The following is a 12,801-nucleotide window of genomic DNA, read 5'->3' on the forward strand; positions in this document are numbered from 1 at the left end:
GGGGAATCAAATAAACAAACAAGTGTTTCTCCATTGTCTATGCTCCAACCACTTGATTTTAAATGTATTGACAAGCCTACTTTTGCAGTAAAACTCCTACCGACAAGGACAGATTTTATCAGGTTTGTTACAATGTGAAATGTTTGTCGAACAGTGTTACCATAAAAGTGTACATTTACTGTCATGGAACTGTTAGTCTTCGTAGAACCAGAAGCTAACAGGATTTCTAAAGAATTCTTTTTATCTTTCCCCCTCTCTTCTTCCACTTTTCAGCTATCTCAGGGCTAATACAAGAAATACTGCTCCCAACGTCTAGGTACATAACTTCTTCGAACCCAAGAATACAACATCTAACCAGAGGTTCCCTCAATTGTTTACAAACTACCGTCTTCTTGGAAGACGGTTCGTGTTCCCGTTTTTTGCAATAGTTGTCACGTTGTTTACGGTGCTCTTCCGACCTGATCCTCGGACCTTTTTTGTAAAGCCTCGTGTGAATGACCTCTCCCTTTCTTCTTCCCGGGTGAGGTTACTGGGGAAAACAGGCCCCCTGATGTTGCTTGCCCTCATTCTTCTATTTCTAGTTGTTGACCTACAAGCGTTTGTATTGTCGAGGTCGTCAGCTTCATTGGGTTGGGCAAACGGAGTGATTTTATGTTTATTTTGGAACCTCCAACCACCCTCTCTTAAGTGTAATGAAATTCCCATTTTCTTTATCAGATTTGCCCCACATATGATCGGAATATTAATGTCCTGAAGAACGTAGAAGCTATGTCTAAATCTACCCTTTTTCACGCAGAAAGAAGGTGTTATGATGCCTATACTCTTCGTGTGGCCGCTCACTAGAGAAATTTCTAGCTCTTTTTTCTCAAAAGTAGCCCCTCTTCTCCTCCATTGGTTAGCAACAGACTTGCTAACTAACGAGATAAAACTACCACTGTCCAGATATAAAAATTTCTTAGGCCGATAGAAATATCCATACAAATAGGGTTGGACTTCTTTCTTAACAGGATTCCTCCCGTCCAACACAGAAGCTGAAACTGTGTTTTTCGATCTTTCCTGCTTTTTCTTTTCAGAACATTCAAAACTTTTGTGATTAAATTTACGGCAAAAGAAACATTCTCTTTTTCTCTTCTCGTACGCTATTATTTTGAACGTGCTCTTTTTTGTTTCTATTAAATTTTGCCGGATCCAACGCTGAAACAGCAACTTGGGACGTATTCAAGGAGTCTCTTTCCTCTCTCTCTGTAATTGCCGCCACTGAATGAGAAGCCGTGATATTCACTGTTTTAGCCTGCTGCAAATATTTGTACTCTCCTAATAAATAAGACTGAATCTGTAAAGATTCCATCTCTAATTTCTTCAAGGACTCAAATTCCTTTCCATGAAGAAATTGTCTGAATTTAGGATGCGATTTGCATATTACCTTAGTTATTTGCTCTTTCTCTGTCGGCGGATTTCTTAGGCGTGAAAACAGTGTTGCCATATCTCTGATGAATTTTGCCAAAGATTCATCGGGATTTTGTATTTTCTTAACAATCTGTGTCTCTATTTCCTGATTGTACTCAAAAGAAAAATGTTCCTGCAGAAAACTGTGTTTAAAGCTCGCGTAGTTATTGAAAGGTCCACGGAATTTGTACCAGCGTCCCTCTAACAATATTTTCGGAAGAACCTGATCCAGAACGTCCTTTTCACTTATTTTTTTCTGTTTTACAAATTCGTCTACCGCATCTAAAAATTCAAACGGACATTCATTTTTTGAACCAGAAAATGTTGGAGTAGATAACTTAATATCTATAAGATTTTCTACTTTCCCGCAATTACACTGTTCTTCACTTCTACTTTCATGATTTCTAGATTTTAATTTTCTTATTTCTTCTAATAGACCGTCAAGGCTGGTTTCTGCTTCCGATGCTAAACTCAAAGCACTCTTGAGTTCGTCTAAACTTACAGAATTCTCCATCTTTCCTCTTTTAAACGTACCAGATCTCAGTAGCATAAAGATTACTATTCTATCTCTGCTGTTCAGTTCTGGCTACGAGCCCCCATTTATGTTATGGGGTTACCTGTTCTTCTCCATAACCTCAAATGCATAGCGTGTAACAGGCCCATACATAATTAAATATAAAGCTTCTCTCATAAAGCATTGCTCTTATCTTACCTTTAATAATAAAATTAATTGTCTTAATCCTCTTCTTCTCCTACAACCGAACGTTTCAGCTTTAATCTAATTTTAATCTATCAAACTAAGGTTATAGGATTTACTCTGAAATTTTTTAAATTAATTTATGTATAACTGGTAGGATTGATATTATTTTATTTACAGAATAAAAGGGCAAATATACATATATCATATTATCAAAATTCTGTCATCGAAGTTCTTTCAGCCCTAACTAATTAACCTTTGTATCTTTTTATTAAGAAATATCTTAATCGATACTTGAATGTTTTAATGTCTGGGTGCATCCCCCAACACCACAGATTCCCAACTTTCCTCTACTCGGAAACCGCTGTCCGCCACTTCGAACAAGCTTCGACCGATGCCCTACTTCTATCCAGAAAGCTGATTCCAACTTTCCATCAGTAAAAAAAAAAAAAAAAAAAAAAAAAAAAAAAAAAAAAAAAAAAAAAAAACATCTATGACACCCACTTGTGAACATAGAACGTTAACTTCCTTAAAGAGAACACCATCACTTAGGTCTTCTCTGGCAAAAAAAAAAAAAAAAAAAAAAAAATCTAATACTTTAGTATATTAGCAATTTGAATCTCAGAACTCAGTTAAATCAACGCTGTTGTATAGACCATCACTCAGGCCTTCCCTACATGAATTCATTTCAAAATAATATTTCTACGGCCATCACTTAGGCCCAGAGAAAATTCCTTCTCTCTGCAACTATCATCATTTAGATAGTTTCCTACCAGAAGACAGAGAATTTCAAAAGGACATCACTTAGCCCTCCTGACCATCTTCTAAAAAATTACGACTGAGGGTCTTCTTTTATATGGTCGGTGGACGCTTTACTTTCTCTTTTTTATGAGGTTTATATTTTCGCCAATAAAAAAGAACAGCTTGGGTAGGCAAAGCCTCCGAGCTTCTAGAAATTCTCTAAAATTTTCAGCCACCAAATATTTGAAAGCTAAAAGAAAAAAGTATGTTAAAAAAAAGTTAGCACAAACTATAAACAAATTTGTACACACAAGTTATCCTCTAAAATTATATATATATATATATACGAGGGCTATCCAGAAAGTAGATTACGTTTTGGAATAAAAAATCAACAAAGTATAGGAAACAAATTTTATTATATACAGATGAAAGCCACACACAAATACTACTTTTCGACATAGTCACCATTCAAATTAAGGCATTTATCGTAGCGATGTACGAGCTTGGAAATTCCTTCGTCGAAAAATTCGGCCGCCTGCGACTTCAACCACTTCGTTACCTCTTCTTGCAGCTGTTCGTCGTCATCAAAACGCTGCATAGCCAGCCACTTCTTCATTGCTGGGAATAGGTGGAAGTCGCTCGGTGCCAGGTCGGGACTGTACGGCGGATGAGGAAACAACTCCCACTGAAAAGATTCAAGAACTTCACGCGTGACATTTGCCGTGTGGGGCCGGGCGTTGTCGTGAATCAACAAGATCTTAGAGCTCAACATTCCTCTGCGCTTGTTTTGAATTGCTCTTCTGAGGTTTTGCAGAGTTTGGCAATACCTTTGAGCGTTTATTGTAGTGCCTCTTTCCAGGAAGTCCACCAAAATCACACCTTTTCTGTCCCAAAAAACAGTCGCCATCATCTTCCTTGCCGACATTGTTTGCATGCATTTCTTGGATTTTTGGGGAGAACCTGTGTGCCCCCACTGCATTGATTGCAATTTCGTTTCACAGTTCACGTGTTTCACCCATGTTTCGTCACCAGTAACGATGCGATCGAGTAAAGAGTCACCATCCTTATTGTAGGCGTCCAAAAAGTGCAACGCTGCAGCCATTCGCTGATTTTTGTGGTCCTCTGTCAAGATTTTTGGAATCCATCTTGCACAAAACTTGTGGTAACCAAGCTTTTCGCTGATGATTTCGTGCAACAAACTTCGCGAAATTTGTGGAAAACTCAAAGAAAGTTCCGTTATTGTGAACTTTCGATTTTCACGGACTTTAACATCGTCTTTTTCGACAAGTTCGGCAGTCACTTTGCTGGGTCTCCCACTTCGATCTTCGTCGTGAACATTGGTTCGGCCATTTTTAAATCTTATGACCCACTGTCGCACTCCACCTTCAGTGATAATGTTGTCTCCATACACTTCACACAGCTGCCGATAGATTTCTATCGGTTTACAGTTTTTTGCTGTCAGAAACCTTATTATGCACGCACCTCGCAGCTCGCGGGATTTTCAATTAACGCAGACATTTCAAACCGTCACAGTATCTTAACGGAGCACAGCACGAACCTCTCACTAGCACGGCTAGATGCCGACTGAGCTGCGCAACGCTCTGACCCCAAGATGGCCGCGCTAGCCCCGCCCCTAGCGGACACAGACGAAAACGTAATCTACTTTCTGGATAGCCCTCGTATATATATATGTGTGTGTGTGTGTCTGGCCAGACCTAATAGATTATATATAGTCTTATTAATTAAATCATAAAATTAACATATAAATACGTATAAAATTTATTTAATCGTTTTTACCTTATTACAAAAAACCAGTAAGGGCGAAGATACGTCCTTACATACTTTACATGCAACATTTACTATTTCATTACTTACATACACCTTACCTAATGCGTTAAGATGAAATCCATGCGTAGTATGAAACCTTTTGCCAATCTTACTTAGATCAACTACACTGACATTTCTGAAATGTTTGGAAAGCTTGTAGATTTCTTCATTCACATGTTTCACTTCTTCGTTAACGCATGACCACGTTGGAAAATCATAGTGATAAGGTACAGTAAAAATAAGAACATTAGTAAATAACAAAACTTGTAGTCGTCGTCTTAGTGTCTTTAGGAATACACTGGCTTCATTCTTAGTAATATCATTCGTACCTGCTAGAAAGACTACGAGGTCCCTTACACCCATATCAGCACATTCGTGAGTAGTTTCAGTACTAACATCCTTGAAGGTTGCACCTGGTTTTATAGTTCCTTTGACTTGTTGATATCCTTGGTGGTAAAGTCTAGAAGCTACACTTCTTCCTTGACTGTCAGCGTATATGCGAATCATACCCGTTGTTGATGGGCCCTTTAATATTAGTAAATATTAATAAGATTGGCCTTATTTTACCAGCGCTGGTACTAACTACATATTTATTAATAGAATCAAAGAAATAATATGAATATTAAATTACTCTATAATATATGTAAATATATTAAAAAAATAGCAATAAACTTGAAAGTGCACATTGCAATTTATATGCCGGTAAGCCAGGAGATTTCGATTTCATGGAAAAATCACTGTTGCACTTTTAGTGTGATTTCTCTCTGAAAATACCAATTGAGTTTCTGTTACCTAGCAGGTAGACGTTTGTTTTCGTGTTCAGAAAGTTTTGTTCCCATTCCTACTCTCCCGTCTCCCACACATATATACGGTATGTTCATCTTTAAACGAACTTGGATCAACAGCAGGGTTGGCTGGTTTAAACCAGCTGTTTTTTTTAACTGTTTTAACCCCCCCCCCCCCGCCCCAAGAAAAAAAAACGAAAAATGCTTTAAATCGTATGAACTTCATGGGACGTCTCCACATATCAAACCATCTGCATTACGTTTATTTACTTTTCACCATTTAATCAAGGCCCGTGTTCAATTCTCGATCGAACCACAACCCATCTTTCAAGTGTAAACCAAGTAGCGATTCGAGGTGTCCCTTTAAGCGAAAGTCTTCTTCGTGATAACCTTGGTATTTCATAAGGATGTTAAGCCTAAACATACGAAACGAAACCAAATTATATATTTCTACTTGCCTGAATGCCTGTTGTTTTATAAAGAAGCCGAGGTTGCTTCAATATATTGATAGAAATTGGCAAAATTTATCAGCTGCCTACGTAGCTTCCAACATCAGCTTGGATTCGACTTTGTTTTAATTTTATTGAATGATATCTACATACCAAATTTGTAATTTAATACCTCAGTTTTATCGTAGTGATTATGATACGTTGACCTTAAAATTTTACATTCAAATACATTTAAAGTAATAACACGATTTTCTCAATGGCTAAGGCGGGAGTTTCCCTATATATATATATAATTCTGTATAATGCTTTTACTTGTGTAACTGTTTATCTTTTTGTCCTTCTGAAATGACTCTTGACAATTATATTAACAACTAAGCCTATGTAAAGATCAGTACAACGTATTTTTATCAGGAGTCCTTCGTGAGTGAGTCGGCAATCGCATTTGTGACCAATTAGTCCCGGTTTCGTGTCGAAATGGACAATTTCTCTTGGATGTAAGCCGAGAAGCGGTTTGGATTCCGCTTTAAGCTTATGTGACCCCTTCCAGCATAACCTTGTTGCATAATAACACCAAGGCAAAACAAACTAATTTCTATCCATATCTAATATAAATTCATAGCGTAAATTATTTAAACAAAAAACCGGGTTTAAACCAAAATAACCTGGTTTTCTGGTTTTTTCAATAAAAACCATTGTTTTTGCTAACCCTGGTCAACAGTAATTAATTTACGGTTACTTCCTAATGACGCGAGGCAGAAGATTAGACTCACACGATCTCGCATTCTCTCTCAAATAAGATGAATCCGTTCAACAAATCTTTAATAAACCTTATAATTTTTTCCATGTATAAATACGACACTGCTACAAACTAACAAGTTACGTAGATATAAACAGTTCTAACCTTGACGCTGTTGACTCACTGATGTACGCTTGAAGTGGGACCCTTTACTTTCTTCTCTATATCAATGCCATGAATCTCATGATAAAGCGCAATTTTTTGAGTAACTGAATTGTCCGTCATGAAGGAAGAAGTTGGCACAGAGTGGTAGACGTTTTTTGTTATTTTTGTGAGGTTTCTTCGAACATCACAAGAGGTCTCATCTTCATCAGACGATGTCCAAATTCACTTGGTTTTTATACGACGTTGTTTCCTTTCTTCCTCACTATCATCGGCAGATCTTTCTACTTCGGTATTATTCTCAGCCAACTTTAATTTTTCCAAACCTCTCATATACAGAAAATAAAAATTAACTTAAGGTGATGTATAATCAATGTAACATGGACATGTTGAGATCTTCAGCAGAATAAACATTTGCTTTTTCCAATCAAAAACAAATATTGAAAGTTTTGAATCACAAGAAACAAATAAATTTCTGAAGATCCTAGACAATACTACAAGATCTGTCATGGGAGTCATGATCAGGCTTACTTTTGGAACTGTCTTCTGGGACGCGAACGGTGTTCTCACTGCATTTCTTGCTTCGGGGAGCAATGAAAGACGAACACTACTTGCACATCGCAGAAACTTCGGTGTGCCGTACGTGACGAACGTCCTGGGACGAATAAGATTCTCTTGTGCGACAGCGCTAGGCCGCACATCACACGTAACGAATAATGTGATGGCCAAATTTGGGTGGCGTACTCCTGCAATCCTTCAACACTGAACTGGATAAGACTACAGTTTGTTTCGCTTCGTGAAAGAACATATGAGACAAACAGGTACGCCAGCAACAAGGAAGTCGAACTTAAGGTTCGAAACTTTATGCGAAGTGACCAAACCGGACTTATCAAGGAAAGGAATTTTCAAACTACCGTAACTTCGGTAAAAATGTGAACCATTCAGTGGAACTTACTTCAAAGACTAACAATGTTCACATGCTGTTCACTTTCGCAGGATGTTAAGTTACTCTCGTTTAACTTCTAATCTTCATAATCATTAGGCATAGTTTTCTTGCCATAGTCTTTTCATTGTTTGGAGTTGTCTTCTGTTGTACTTAGTTTTCAGTCTGCTGTATGCAATTTGAGGAGTGAGATGTGGCATCATGAGGTTGCTGTACGAAAACTGGTTCAGTTGAGTCTGCACCATGTTCCGTTGTTACAAGCTTATCATCCTGAATTGACTGTTTCTCATCGACATTTTCGGTTTGCGGCTTTTCATGTGAAGAGAATGCGACAATCACAGATTTTGAGTGATTCCTAAAATTAATAAAATATAACAGAACATGGCAGTGTTTCTTTCAGAAAAAAATCTCCGGGGGTGTTAAAGGGTCTGGAGGTAACGTTGGAAACCAAAAGTTCAATGATTTCGTAATGCAGAGTACTCTCAATTGAAAATATATTGAGAGGAGTGGCGGCGCGTATGGACGATTTGAAGATAGAATTTTCCTATGAATAAAATAACAGACACGCATAGAATACTCAGGTAGTACTTGATTGAAGAATTAGTTTCGTACTCGTGAATCTACTTTATAGCACATATGATTCTAATGATTATGATAGCCTAACTGTGCGATTTTTTATGAAGAATTTGTAGTTCTACCTGTTTGTTTCTCAAAGCTAACATGCCGACAAAGCTGAGGTGGACACCATTGTTTGCAGTTCAATCGCTACACTTCATAACATCTACAAAATTATATGATACTAAAAAAATGAGCTGCAAAGCACTGTAAGACAATTCTTCTTCCCGAATACACATATGCTGAGTCACAACACAAAATAACTTCATTCTCACGTTAAAAAAAAAAAAAAAAAAAAATCGCAAGGGAGATGAATTGTGTTAGTTTTTTGAAAGTACTTTTCATTTAACGTAAACGTATTCTTTGCTCTTTGATTGCATAACGTTCCCGAACTTTGCAGAGAGATTCTTCACTAGGAACAACGTCTCCTTCAATGGAAATTCTCATGCAATGATCCAAGGAAGTTTCCTCTAATCTATTCCTTAATGATGTCATTATTCTGTTCGTGGCACTGAAAGTTCTTTCAACGGTGGCTGTTGATATTGGCATTGGTAGAATTTTTACAGTTTTTTTTTTAAGTTCATCGTATACAAAAGACGATGTTAAAAATGTATTTTAATGGCGATATGTTGTAATTCACATTTGGTGCCAGAAATTTGAACGATTGAAGATCTACGTATAAGTGATCTTTCATCTATACCGGACAGAATGCTGCAGAGACTTTTCACATCTGATTCTTTGATATGTTGAATAGAATCAAATAATTGAAAGAACAGACATGTTGAAATCAAATCAACAGCTTGCCTATTAAACCTTCTGCCTATTTCAGTGGCTCCAGTATCAAGGAATTTAGCAAGCATTCCCAAACGTTTCTTTCCTTCAGATGGATCTGACTTGATTGTTCGGATTCTTGAAAGTTTAGTTTTCATTTTCTCGTTAGTAGTTAAAAGTATTCGATTCTTGCCTTGCTGTTTTATTTACATCTACAGAAATTAACTTCAGTTGAGACTCAGTGCTTGAAATCAGCTGAGGAAAATTTCTGACAGTCTTTCTTTTGTAGGTATTTTCTTAAATTTGACACGGATCCTAATATCTCCACTAACAAGCACAATGTCAGAAGAAAGATAGAGTTTTCCATTTCAATTAATATTCCATCTGCCAAAGAACAAAAATGTGCACTGTCTTTATATAAGTGCTCCAACGTTATCATAATTGTTCCATTACATTTCTTAATGGTTAGATCCTTCTACACTTAGTATAATTATTTCTCGTAAACGTACAAGTGGTCCGCTGAAGTGCTCCGCTTTACAGTTGGACGTCCTCCTGTTTTAACATTGACAGGCTTTCGTGGGGTGCTTTCTTTCTGTAGCTCCTTTTTTTAAGTTCTCATATTTTTATCTGAGAATTTTGGGCTCCCGTTTAACACATCTACTACTGACGTTAAATTCTATAGCTATTTTGTTCCATGTAGAGTTCATGTCGCTCCACGACACAGCGTTGCTCCGCTTATTTTCTAGAATGTTCTTATATTTGATAGCAATGACCAATAGCAGCTCTATTTCAGACTACGAAAAGTTTGCAGTTCTTTTCCTACTTTTATTATTGATACTTATCCAAGACCTCTTGCTAACAATTCACTTCCACCGCATACGAACACCAATCAGAGACCATTCCCTGAACCAATCATAGGACACAAACGCTGAAAAAAGAAAATCGAAATGTCAAAAGTTTCGTTGAAATATTGCTAGATCCATAGAAACTCCTGCTTAACAAAGCCACACTTAAAAGGTGATTGTGCAACAGATTACGGCTTAATTCTACCGCTCCGAATAAGTTCGTCTTCGCTCAACCAGAAGTTAAGCGAACATTGTGCAACCGGCCGTGGTGTTGAGATGACTGAGCCAACGTACATCTATGGGTTGTGGAAATTTCAAAGTAGGGTCCTGTAACATTTTTTGAACATCGTGAAGAGCAGCTTCTCTTTTTGGAGATTGGCTTGCAGATGTCTCTCACAACTGAAGAAAATCTTTTTACACATGGAAACAAATTTTTTGCACTTAACACTGAAAGGACCAAAACATGCGCTCTACAATGTATGTACGAGACATTTCTCTTTGCCTTTTCTGAAATTCTTTTGCGCCCAAGAAACACTGCCAGAGATATTAGAACCCCTATCAAATCCACATGCCACAAGATTATCAAATGACAAGCCTCGTTTGTTTATTTCATTCTCAATACGATTTGTAATAGTTTCGGCAGTAGTGTCCTGAAGTGTAATTATGCATAGAAATCTCTCTCTTACAACGCAGCTGTCAGTAACATCTCACAGGAAGAAAGCTCTGATTTATTCGCTGTGTTAGTTGATTTGTCAGTCATTAACTCAAAAGGTTTTTCTTTGAATCCAGCAGCAAACTGCTCGTCTAACACTTCTCCCATGCACTCTAACATCTCACAAGCTGTGTCTTTGCTACAATACGTTGCACGCTCACTCTTTATCTGAAGCCAGTCGTTTAAACCGTGAATATATGGAGCCATGAAATTTCTTACAATACATTCATATTTACCCATATGAGTCACTTCTTTCACAAGAAAATATAAACTGCGCAAGAAAAATTTTACAGCTTGTTTGTTTTCTTCAATTTCAGCGCTGCTTTGTTGCTGTAAAATTGAATGAATATAAAATTCGAAAATTTTCTTTCACCATCGCATTTTGTGATATTCAGAGGAATCATGTTTGTGGAACTTCCCTGTAGTACCAGGGAAAATATTCGTAAATATTAAGGGCTCTCTTGAAATTTGTGAACGGAACTGTGATGAGTACTCCTTTAGTTTTCTGGGCTACATTTAAATCATTTTGATATCTTGAACACACACTATAAAATGCACCTCCTTGATTTTCGTCATAAACTAGTCACATGTATTATCTGTTCAAGAAGTCATGAAACGATATTCATATTTCTATCTTGCCTCTTCTGTAGAACACCCGGTGTTAAAAGAAGTTGAGGGCATAGGTTCCTGTGCCTGAGATGTCGAGGATATAGTGGAACTGTGTTCTGGTGCTCTTGAGCTCTCTTCGAGTGATGACACATGCTTTTATTTATTTATTTATTTATTTTTGGTAAAGTATGACAGCAAAGTACCTGCTTCTCGTTTTGTGCTCATCACTATGATTTGCAATCCATGTTACTTCAAATTAAAAAAAAAATACTAAAAATGTAATTTAAAAGTTAATTGTTACAGCACGCAAAATCGAACTATCACGCAATAAAAACTATTGTCTCTGCCGTCTCTTCCCCGCGCACATTTTCCAAGTTTTACGAGAACAACAGAGAATTCAAGTTTTCTTGTGAAATTGTGGAACAACCTGCATTGAACACCTAGCATCAAGGTTTTGATGTAAGCCACCCACTATTTCACACGCTAACACTAGCTGCAATTATAGAACTGTCTCAAAATTGTCCACAGCGAAAGATGCCAGCCAGGGCTTGTCCGAACCCACTTTTCTCTCTTATAGTGATGATGCATGTAAAATATAGAAAGAAATACAAACAGCAGAGAAAGAGGCATGTTTTTGAGTATACACTACCGCTCAAAAGCTTTTGAACACCCCAGATTTTTGTAAGCATCTACTGTGATCCTATAATTTTGGCACAAGAACTTAACCGCCCTGCATCACAGATACTCCCGCCTATAGCATAAAATTTGACGACAGTTGAATCGGGGTCTGAGAGGTACTACAAATGATACGTCAAATCATAATTATTAAAATTGAAACCAAAAGAGACAGTTTGATATAGATATTGCATAGTATAAACAAGTGTGGAAGGTAAGGCTAGAGGTAAGGTCGCAAGGTTCGTATATACTCTATAGGTTGCGCCAACCCAATCGCTGTGGACGAGGTTGGATGTGTGACGTCACCGGGTAAGCACACGTCAGTAGCTTCATGATTAAGAGAAGTAATTTATCCTTTAAATCATATTATTATTATTATTAATAATAATAATAATAAAGTTCACATTAACTTCTGTGAGAAATTTATGATTTTAATGAAACATTGCAGCATTTTCTTTCAGCCTTAAAAATAATCTTGCTTGGGGTTGAAATTGACTCAGAGTAAAACAGTTACTGTGTGTTTCAGATGTAAAGCATCACGGGCACTAGCCAATGGTGCGCGATATTCCGCGCGGTGTTGCCGGATTGCGGACTCCCCTTTCCCTTGTCGCTCTTCCTCCAGTTGAGGTTGACACATACATTGACAACATTATTCATAATGTAAATATACTATTCCAACAAACACAAAAAAATTGACTGTGCGTACTAGAAGTATATATAGCAACTAAATTACTTACCTGTTAACTTTTCCAGTGGAAATGCTAAACACTCGTCTTCAGCACTACTTT

This window comes from Thermobia domestica, chromosome 3, assembly GCF_964235325.1.
Source record: "Thermobia domestica chromosome 3, izTheDome1.hap1.1, whole genome shotgun sequence".
NCBI lineage: Eukaryota > Metazoa > Arthropoda > Insecta > Zygentoma > Lepismatidae > Thermobia > Thermobia domestica.